The 10,946-nt window shown below is 42.5% G+C and overlaps 1 long non-coding RNA gene across 3 annotated transcripts in view; it reads left to right on the top strand.

Moving 5' to 3' along the window:
- The first annotated feature begins 5,705 nt into the window (after positions 1 to 5,705).
- The window catches only part of LOC141996844 (uncharacterized), a 65,672-nt gene continuing 60,431 nt past the window's right edge, over positions 5,706 to 10,946 (top strand). The window contains exon 1 of one of the 3 annotated variants that reach the window (XR_012641622.1): positions 5,706 to 5,797. This is a non-coding gene — a long non-coding RNA (uncharacterized LOC141996844). Of the gene's footprint in view, positions 5,798 to 8,504; positions 8,813 to 10,946 lie in introns of those variants that run through there. The other 2 variants (XR_012641623.1, XR_012641624.1) reach the window with 2 other exon arrangements.

The raw sequence follows: 10,946 nt of genomic DNA, 5'->3' as shown, positions 1-10,946 counted from the left end.
TCAGCCCGGCCTCCCTACACCTGTAAGAGATGTCAGACTTGGAGGGAAAAGCTTAAAAGGGGATAACATAATATAGTTGCATTGACCAGAGGAGATTTTTACTCCTCAGTGTGTAGAGAAGGGCAGACTGAAGCAAGTGCTTCTGGGGTGACTGCTGTATTTTAGCCCCTGCTGGAAATGTGGGTGGGTGAGCAGGCTGGCTGGCCCTAGTGTTGAACCACTATTGTAAGACTACTATTCTATATGAACTGTGAGCCTAGTTGGGGCCACAACTTACTAGAAGCCCTCTGAAGAATGAGAGTCCTACCATGCTGGGGAGACAGTTCATTTGTGTCTGTTGATAATCCCAGAAGGACTGGAGTATCTGGGGCTCAGTTGGAGGGCTCAGACTCTTATGACTCATGTGGTGGAATGCCTGGATGTCATAGATCTGATATGGGTGCATGGAAAGATCCCATCCCTAACCTTAAGGGATGCCCTGGGAGTGGAACATGGTAACATCACTCAAAATTACATCTGTAGAGATGATGGTTATAGTTCTGAATTCTTGCACAAATCTGTTCTGGAATCTTATGTGTGTAGTCTCCTTAGGGCACACAACTTCCATGAATACTAATATTAGCAGTGTGCCTCCTTGTTGGATTTATAGATGTAGTATAAAGATAGGGGGGAAATGCATCCTTTAGATTGTAAACCTTTCCATGGTAGGAATTGTATCTTCTATATTTGTACAGTGCCCAGCACAATGCCGCTAACATCCCAACTAGGACCTTTAGGCATATACCATAATATACATTCCTAATAAATAGAATAACAAAGTAGTAAATCAGTTGAAAAACTTAAGACAATGCACTAGTAATGAATGAAATGACTCATGCCACAAAGTTCTAATGTAGCAGGATCAAGTGAGGGAGACTGACTCCCTTCTACACTGAAACAAGGGAGAGGCTGAAAGTAGCACACTCTACCAGTAACACACAATCTGAGATCCCTGCAGGTACTATGTTTCTCTCTGGCAACAGCAGAATACCAGGAAAGGCTCTAACAGCCTGCATCTGTCTCCAGCAACAGCAGTTGCCTTGGCGGGCTGCTGATGGATTGGGCTCTATCTTTTGGCAGAAGAAATTATGGAGGGAGATACAGTTGGCAGTCCACTCATTTCCCCCTCCCCACCTCCCACCCTTGTCAGACATATCACATGCTTCAGGAGTAACTTTTGTATCTATTGCCAGTGAACAACTTTCTTTTCTTATTTAGGAGACAGCAGGCCAGATTCTTATGTGATTTACACCTACGTAAATCTAGATTAACTCCAGTAGAGTTATTCTAATTACACTGGTGTAACTGAGGTCAGAATCTGTCCCAGGATCTCTCTGGCCAGATCCTCAGTTGGTGTAAATCAGCATAACTCCATTGACTTAAATGGAGTTAGCTTAGTTTACGCTGCTGAGGATCTGGCCCCTTGTTTTTAATTCAACTGATATTAACAGTATTTAGTAGGACTGATGCCAAGGCTTTTACTGCATTTTTTGTTTCAATGTTCTCTACAATGATTAATTTAAAGTTTCTCTTGAAAAAAAGAAAAAGACATGGGTGGAGGAAGAAATCTTTAGATGAGTGACTGTATATGTTCTGTAGTGTGAACATAACAAAGACTCCACCATGCTATCTCATAAAAGAACCAAAAATGAATGTCAGACTAGTTTTGAAATGAAATCCAAGGAAATCTTTTAGAGGATTATTTAAAGATGCGATCATAACATTGTATTGGAAAATAACATTTAGTACAAAGTAGCATTACATTTCACTGTACAAGTATATAGCCATTATTTTCATAGTACCTTTAAAAAACAGATTCAAACAGTAATTATGTTAGACTTCCTTTGTACACATTCCAACAGTGCAGAAGACATCCAGGTATAATGTGTGATCATTTATGTTGTTTGAGGTAAATATTAACAAATTCATGTGCTGAGAGGTTAATTTTTATTGTATCATGCTGTGAAAATAAAGTAAATAAGAAACTGAAAGTCACTTAGCATTTAAACTGTATACTGCTAATTAGGTGGGGACCTGGTACTGCAAACATTCTGGTAAAATAAATTTAAAATAATAGGAAGAATGTAATACTGTACAATTTATCCTCTCAAAAGTTCTTTTGGTTTAGTCATTCTGTGGATTTATTGTGATCTTTTGAAATTAGGCCCAAGTTTAAAACAGTCATTAAATCTGCCAATGGTTAGTCCGACAGTTTAGAAATAGCATGCAGCCAAGCAGGGGATCAAAGTTTGAGTTTAGAAGTATTTCGGTTTAGTTTATTTTTTTAAAGGCTAAAGCTATTACAGCTGGATTAGAGATAGCATGTTTTTAAGAAAATCAATAGGCTCTTTAAACAGTTAATGCACATAGATCTTTTTACCAATTTTTATGACAGCAAACACCTCTGACAAGTTAGTCTGCCCCTTCCTGTAATACAAGAGTCTGGCAATATTTGGCTGATGAATATTCTGGGAAAAATAATGACAGTGACACTTCTTCTGTGGGAACTTTCTCCTGTGCAACTGCTTTGTCAACAGCCACTACATGTTGCCTCAAATTTGTCCTCTTCTTGTGAAATTGCTGCATGTTACCATTTTACAGATGGCTGTGAGAATCTTATGGTATTACCAAACCTTATGATAACACTATTTTCCTCTACTCAGTAGAATGGAGTTATTACAAGGAACCCCACAGCTCTGTTCACCACATTGCATTACTGACCATTGGTATTTAGGCTCAGTTAAGCCTTGATTAAGCAAAGCACTTAAGCACATGCTTTCCTTTAAGCAGTTAAGTAGAATCATAGAATCATAGAATATCAGGGTTGGAAGGGACCTCAGGAGGTCATCTAGTCCAACCCCCTGCTCAAAGCAGGACCAATTCCCAATTTTTGTCCCAGATCCCTAAATGGCCCCCTCAAGGATTGAACTCACAACCCTGGGTTTAGCAGTCTCATTCCAGTTCTGCAAAACACAAACATGTAGCTACACTATTGGGGAAAAGCACTGAAAGACATGTTTAACTCATATTGAAGTCAATGGGGCTACTTACATGCTTAAGTGTTTTGCTTAATCGGGGTCTTCGTTTGCTGCTCTTTTCATGGGAAATCTAGTGTGATCTTATGGCAATTCCTATGATCACTGTGTACCAGAACAACATATGTTAGAATAAGCAGGGGAGATAAATAAGACATTGAGATCTTGACACTTATTAGCAGCGGCAGATTTTACTACTTTTGGAAATTCATGAAGACCTCCTGGCAATTTCAAATTGTTTATAACAGGTGAGGATCGCCCATAAGCATTCTAGGCATCATTCTTCTCTTGCTTTTGTGTGTTACTCCTTTACATCAGGGGTGTAAACACAGCTGCAATCAATGGAGTTACAGCACTGTAACCCTGATGTAAATCAGAGGAGTATCAGGTCCTGTTTGTGCAGCTTTTCCCAAGGTAGACCATGACCCCATCAAAGAGTGAATCCAACAGTTGCACATTATGTGCATATTATAGGAATTAGGCAGCAAGCCAAAAAGACATAAATCTGAGTGGTCAGCAATGCAGTACGGGTCATATAGCTGTTGAATTTCTAGCATACCCTTCAGGCACTGTGTGTTACTCCATTGCACGATGATGACAGATGATAATTTAGAAAATGACAAAATCACAAATATACATGTACATATACAAATGCAGTTTGAATCCCACCTTTTGCCATGCAAATGATTTGGTCAAGAAAAATGATGGTCAGAAGTCAGTGAAGATACAAAACATGGGGTGAAATTGTGGAGGATAGGTATACTATCTTAGAACAACTTATTAACATTATCACACTAAAACTGACTCCTCTCCCAAATAATTCCGTAATCCTCCTACAGCCCCTTCCCCTCCGCCCCCAAACACACATTCAGGCAGAAGCCTAGACTGAATAGGATGAACCTCGTACCATGCTCTGAAGATCACATAGGGCTGGTAGACCTATGAGAGAAGCCTGAAACAGTCAGGTTCCCTTTGTTATGAATGCCCCAACTCCAGTACCCAGATACTCAAATCTAGGAACTATGGTCCAGATCATTAAAGGTATTTAGGTGCCTAACTCCTATTGAAATCAATGGGCGTTAGATGCCTAACTACCTTTGACGATCTAGGTGTATTAGCAGAGATTCTGTAGGGGGCTTTTTCTATTATGACAGAGCATGGGGATAAAGAGGTTTCTCAGGTTGTAGCCACTCCATGATCCAAGCCATGTAAGGATTTTTAAATTAAGCTCAACACCTTGAATTCCTGCCCAGAAACAAATAGAAAGCTGGTGCAGCCTTTGGAGAACAGGTGTGATATATGATCTGTAACTGACACAGGTAAGGAAGTTGGACTGCTGAGTTCTGTACTAACTAAAGCTTTCTGAATAGTTTAAATGCAGCCCATATCTAGTACACACAGCTGCAACCAAATCAATGTCCCAGCCCCTGTGTGTGCAATCAGTCTTCAGGGAAACCCCATGGCCCACGTGGCCTCGCTTCTCCTCATGCCCTGCCATGCTGGCCAGTTCTTTAGATGGTGGTTCCTATTGTTTCAGCAGCTCTCATTACACCAAGGGGCATTTAACTGCTCCTTCATTTAGCCTGAATAAGAGGTGCTTGTGCCCAATAAATTTCATCCAGGTCTGTGATTGATGGGGGCCATTTAAGACCTTCCAGTATAACAATATTAAGAGAGTGCCTCTTGTGAGTTAAGAGATGACAATGCTCTCTCTCTTCCTTCCGTGAAGTACCACAACAAAATGCTGCAGCTGGCTCTCGAGGCAGTAGTGTAGTCAAGGGTAAACATGGGTAAATAGAATTTACTCACTTCTCATTTGGGGAATATGGAGTTTAATTAAGGTTAGTTTACCCACTTTTTTACCTCTACACCACTGCTTAGAAGCTTTGATGGTTTGTTTTCTTAATGAATCAGTGAAAATGATGGTATTAGCATGGGAAAGTTTTTGGGTGAAGGAGTGGGCTTTGCATGAATGCAGCTGGGTTAGTGATCTTTCTTATTTCTTCTGGCAGTAAGTTAAGTATTCTCTGAACCCTGTATTCTGATGGCAAAGTCCACCCTGGCGAAAAGGGGTAGATTTTTTGTTCACAGTCTTGCCCTTTGAAATGCATTTATAGACCTCTATAGCTCTCTCCTTCTGTATCTCAAAGATACGTTGTCACCAATAATTGCACATATATAGAACCTTTCATCAGGTGATCCTGAAGTACTTTGAAACTAAGGGCTCGACCACAGAATGCTCCACCCTGATTTTAATGGAGTTTTGCCTGAGTAAAGACTGCAGGATTGGACCTTAAGAGACAGTAACTTGAGCTCTCAAATTGGAAAATGAGTCTCCTTGAAGAACCTGTCTGGTACAAAGAAGTCTGATTGTGTATTCTCCCTGAGACTGCTGATTTACCAGAGCAGTGGGAAAATTATAAAAGACAATGTTCTGTGTTCCACCTGAGTACTAAGGGAGCCTGAGGCATTATAATGTTCTTTGCTATGAATGCCTATTTTATATTGCTAGTCTTTTTCAAGCAACAGTAACATCACTTACAACTGTACTACCTAGTGTTTTCTTCTGACCCCCCCTGCCTAGACTGATCGTGCTTGTACAGGAAACCTTTGAATCACAAGCTTTCTTTTATTCAGTGAGGTCACTGTAATAAGGTTATCCTAGGTCTCATGAGATGCATCTTGAAACATGGTCTGATTTGCAGCAGGATGATTCAAAGAAGGTAATGTGATGAAATTGTTAGCCATTCCATTTGGTATGGTAATATTGAGCTTTGCCAGTGGTGTCACTACAATTTTTACAATACAATTATTAAAACTGCTTCTTTAGATTCCTGTAATGCTTTATTAGCTTTTCTCGGGTGTGTGAACAGAACACTTCTGTGTTCAACGTTCTCCATGGAAAGTATAGGATTGTCTTTTTTTTTTTAACTGAACCATTAGACTTCATTCATAAAAGGTTAATTATATATATATATATATATATATATATATAAAGTCAACACACAATTAAATACAAAAATCTCTTAAGCTTTTATATGTGAAATAAATCTGGGGGGGGGGTTATGATTAACTTGTAGGAAGATGATACAGTTATAGGGCTGCATGGGAGAATTTATAGCTTGTCAGCTGTGTAAAGATATCATCTTCCAAAGTATTTTCTGGGTGACATGGCAACAAAATTCACCCAGACATTAAACAGAAATCCTTTGTAAGCTCTGTCTGAGTTAGCTGTGATACTGATTAAAAGTGAATTTCTCTCTAAATGAGCTAAAGCAGGCACATTATTTGAACATCTGCAGAGTAAAATAAACATCCATTTTAATAATGTAGGGACTAAATCCTGCCCTGGCTGGCCCAGCAGTGATAAGCAGATTGGATTCCACAGGCATACCACAGGGAGGTGCTTCAAGCCATGCCATACAATATCCATTGCTGCCCATCTTACACCAGGTCTTCCAAGGAAAAAAGTATACTATACTGCATTATTTGTGAAATCATATGCAGTTATGTAACTTAAGATTGTACAATGTTTACAAACATGGGGCAGAGTTAAGGTTGCATGCACAACCCCAACCTTGCTATTCTTTACTTTTTAGTGTTTACACAAGCAAGGTCAATACTCTCTTCAGGCAGCTTTTTTAATGAAATTTCCTAGTTTTTCCTTTCTTTTTTAAAGAAGAAACAAACTCTAATATCTGAACATTTCCTGCAGCCGCAGAGCTACTCTTGTGTTTAGCCTCTCCACGTGCTCTGGGGTAGCAGCAGAGGAAGCTGCTGCCACAGTGGCACCCTGGTTATATGTACAGACTAGATTAACTTTTTAAAATAATTATAGTTTGGGGGACAAATTCATCCATTAACTTTGGTGGATTTATACCACGGATGAATTTGGTCCTTTATCTTCCTAGGAGACACAATCATTTTAATTTGTTTAAACAGTAGCCACCAGTATATCTGCAAATTGACCCTTCTGTAAACACCCTTGGCCTTCTGGGCTGTACTAGCTCTGGACACCCTTGGATGTTGATTCCATGGCAGGCTGACCAAACCATGACTGGCCAGCCACAGAAGACCAAAGTGGAAAAATCACACCAAAAGCTCCCAGCTGCATGACACAAACCTGTTTTGGACAGGGGAAGAGAGGACATGCGAATAAGCTCCCCAACACTTCTTAATATTGGAACTAGCGCTCCCTCTTCAAGGACCATATAGCTTCTGGAATTCCTAGCTCCCTAGGGCTGGAGTAACTTGTCTGTATAGAGAAAACCAACTTACGACATATTCCTGGAGGTAGGTTGGGATGGAACCTTCTAACTATACCTTTCATATCTGCTGCAGCTGGCTTTTGGAGGATACTTTTCCTTCCCCCACTGGAGCTGAAGCTCTTGCCTCCTCTTGCAGTGACTACCATCTGAAAAGCTTTCTCCTGAAGGGCACTCACGCAGTACCCAACTGCAGGTTTTAGCCTAATTCATTTTTCAGAATTGCAAACCTTCCTTCATCTCTCTGGTTGGCAGATCCATTGAGGAACCTGCTTTCAGCTGTGGCCCCTTCTAATTTTTCCCATGACTTAACTGTTTACGACAAGCCCTGCAATATCATTCCTATCATCATGACTGCTTCATGGCAATGAAGCACAGTAGAGTAAGAGAGTAATCCCCATAGTTGATACCAAGTGGGAACATAAGAACCTGCAGAGCTAAAACCTGCAACCACAGGGGGTTCTTCAGGGTCCCTGACACCACCACATCATCACCACTAGAACCTTAGGCAAGGCATTCCTGGGAGGACCCTGCAAAGCTAGGCTTGGCAGGAAGTACCGCACTACAGAGCCTGAGTGGCAACCCCCCATAGCCCACTGATTGGCTGATACCAGTATAGAAAACAGGAAGCCATGATGAGGAGCTGTCTGAGCAACAATATAGACTGCTTGCCTGCTTCTGCTCCAGATCCTAAAACCTTAAAGGGAATAAGTCACTCAAAACTTTGAGATGTGACAGTTAGTGTTTCCTACATACTGACCATGATATTATACGTGGCACAAACCATGTAGAAAACATGTTACATTGTGCTTGTAACTTAGTAAAGTTCATTGAGTTAGGCAAAATTTGGAAGTGTTCACTTCTATTTATCTAGGAGCTTATACTTTGCTCATCACTGTGGTATTGGAGCCCTGCTTCATTACTTGGGGATAGCTGTGGCATTTAGTCACAGTCCTGACTAATAGGTGATGCAGAACTTCACAGTTCTAGAGGTAGCATGGGAAGGATTGTCTTGGAGGCACAATCGCTCTGTGGGAGTGGGTAGAACTCTCCCGCCCCCCCCCCCGCCAACAACAAAACTTGATTGGCTGATGGGGGAGGTGCCACTCCAGAACAAGGACACAGAACTGGCTACAGCCAGTTGAGCAGTCAATGAGCAGATGGGGAGGAGGAGGGCGATGGGACAGAGGGACTAGCCTGTAAGTGCAGGAAGTTTGGAGGGGAACAAAGGGCCTGAACTGCTACAGCAGGACCAGATCACAGATGCCACACTGGGGCAGAGAGACACCAAAATGTAAGGGTGCTGAATCTGATCTGGGAGCTGTTGAAAGGAGAACTCACTGCTGCACTGGTGATAGCAAAGGGGACCCCCCGCAGATGCACAGTTTGGAGCTGACAGGACAGCAGAGCCCACACAGCTGGACCCACCATTCTGAGCTCACAGAGCATACCAGTGTCAGAATACAGGAACAGGTTAGACTGACCCAGGGGGGGTTGAACTGATGTGGGGTGGAGAGTCTATGTGCCTAGCTAATCAAGGTGTGTGTGTGGGGGGAGGCTGTATGCTGTACCGGGGCAAGGAACTCTGTGTAACCCCTTCTAGGAATCCTCTCCTGAGTTTACACCTGACTTTGCCTGGGTTAGGTTAAATGTTCTAAATGTGGTACTTGTTACAGGGTTAACTCTGACCCCTAGGAGAGAGGGTTGGTGTTTGTGAAGAGACATGTGGCTGGGACTTGGGACCCCTTCCTCAACTCAGGGAATCTCCCACCTGACAGCTGGTGTCAGGAACAGGATTTGGGGAGGTTAGGCAGGGACCTCTGAGGTCAGTGTCTGAGGTACAGGTAGCTGGAAGGTTAGGGACATCTTTGAGAAACTCTCAGCCAACCCCTCACAATATTGTCCTTGTCCTGGCAGCCTGCTCTGTTCCAATGACTATGACATACTACATGTGGGGGGGCCATGGATACCCCAGTTTACAGGTGAAGGCCAGATGATTTTCTGGGAGTGGCTGGAATCCACCTTTAACACTGCCTCCCTGACTACCAAAGGTGGGGATCCTGTCAGGCCAGCTGAATCCCCTGCCTGACGCCTTCTCAAGGTGTGTACTCTCACTGCTTCCTCTCTAGATGATGCAGCATGCGCTGAGGGCTGCTGTGGGAGAAGGGTGCCTTCCTGCCTGACTCCTACAGGGGAATTTGTGTCCGCTGGGAGTGCTTGGATGGAGTAGTCCCTGTAATCCCAAGTGCAGGCACTGCAAGTTTTCCCTTGTCCTTGTGTCAGGTACAAAGAAGAATGTGGTCTACTTGTGCCCTCTTCTTCTTGTGCATCTGCAGAAGGACTAGGGAAAATCTGGCTCATCGTGATTGTAATTCATGGGGTCGTCCTACTGAACAGCCTTGTACACCTGCATGAGACCCCCAAAACTCTACTTCTGCTAGACTTCTCTCCCCTCATGTCACATCTGAGGCAGGTCTTTGCAAGAGAACGTAGAGGGGGAAATGTGGTGAAATTTCCCACAAACAGGGCAGTGGACAGAGGGTTCACATAATCTAGCTGCAGATGACCGAAACTTGATAGGGGAGAAACAGCAGACTGTGTCTGTTCATCTCCCTCAAGTAACTTACTGTAGCTGGCAGCTGGCTAGCTCTCTGGGTTACAAGAAACTAAAGGACACCTGGGACTTAGACTCCTTTTGTAAGCCTGACTGTTCAAGGGAACTTGTTCATATTTGCACACTTTTTTGATCATTGGCTCACTTTACAGGCTTGGGCCTAATGTGTGTGAAACCCAGTTTTACAGCCGAAAGCATTACTTGGGTAAACAACATTATAATTATGCCTACATGCCACAAATCTGACACTTACACTGGCTCACGTGGCTGTATTCATTGAGAAGGCAGTGATTTACAGTGCTGAATGCATCTCACTGACCCTTAGTTTGGTTTTAGAAAGCATTTCACATCCACAGGGTATGTGTTTTTTAAATAAGAGAATCCTCAGGCATCAGCCCAAGCTTAAACACATGTGTACACTTCATTTTTCACGCAATGATTAAGGTCCCCACATCAGGCATATAACATTACTTACCAGAGGTGACTTGCTGTCTTCACCCCCTCCATTTTTCAGTGAAATGCGGTTTCTGTCTCCTCAGGGCTCTACCATTTCCTTTTACTTTCTCCATGCCCCGAGGCATGGAGCAGCAGATGTTGAAGCCCTTCCCTATATCCTCTGTTGGTTGTTGTGAGTGATTTTCATGCTTGGTGTATACAGGATCCTCATTAGGAGAGATTAACTTTAGCCAGGAGATATCTCTCTGGTTTGGAGAAGTCCAGCTGTCTCCTTCTGTTGTATATGGCAATAACTTCACCTTGTGAAGCAGTTGTGATAAGTCTGGTTTCAGAGTAGCAGCCGTGTTAGTCTGTATTCGCAGAAAGAAAAGGAGTACTTGTGGCACCTTAGAGACTAACAAATTTATTTGAGCATAAGCATAAGCTTGGTTAGTCTCTAAGGTGCCACAAGTACTCCTTTTCTTTTTGCGAATACAGACTAACACGCTGTTACTCTGAAACCTGTCAAATAAATTTGTTAGTCTCTAAGGTGCCACA

The sequence above is a fragment of the Natator depressus genome, chromosome 12, assembly GCF_965152275.1.
Source record: "Natator depressus isolate rNatDep1 chromosome 12, rNatDep2.hap1, whole genome shotgun sequence".
NCBI classification, from domain to species: Eukaryota; Metazoa; Chordata; order Testudines; family Cheloniidae; genus Natator; species Natator depressus.
The sequence above is the reverse complement of the archived record's forward strand: the minus strand, read 5'-3'. Positions and strand labels throughout refer to the sequence as shown.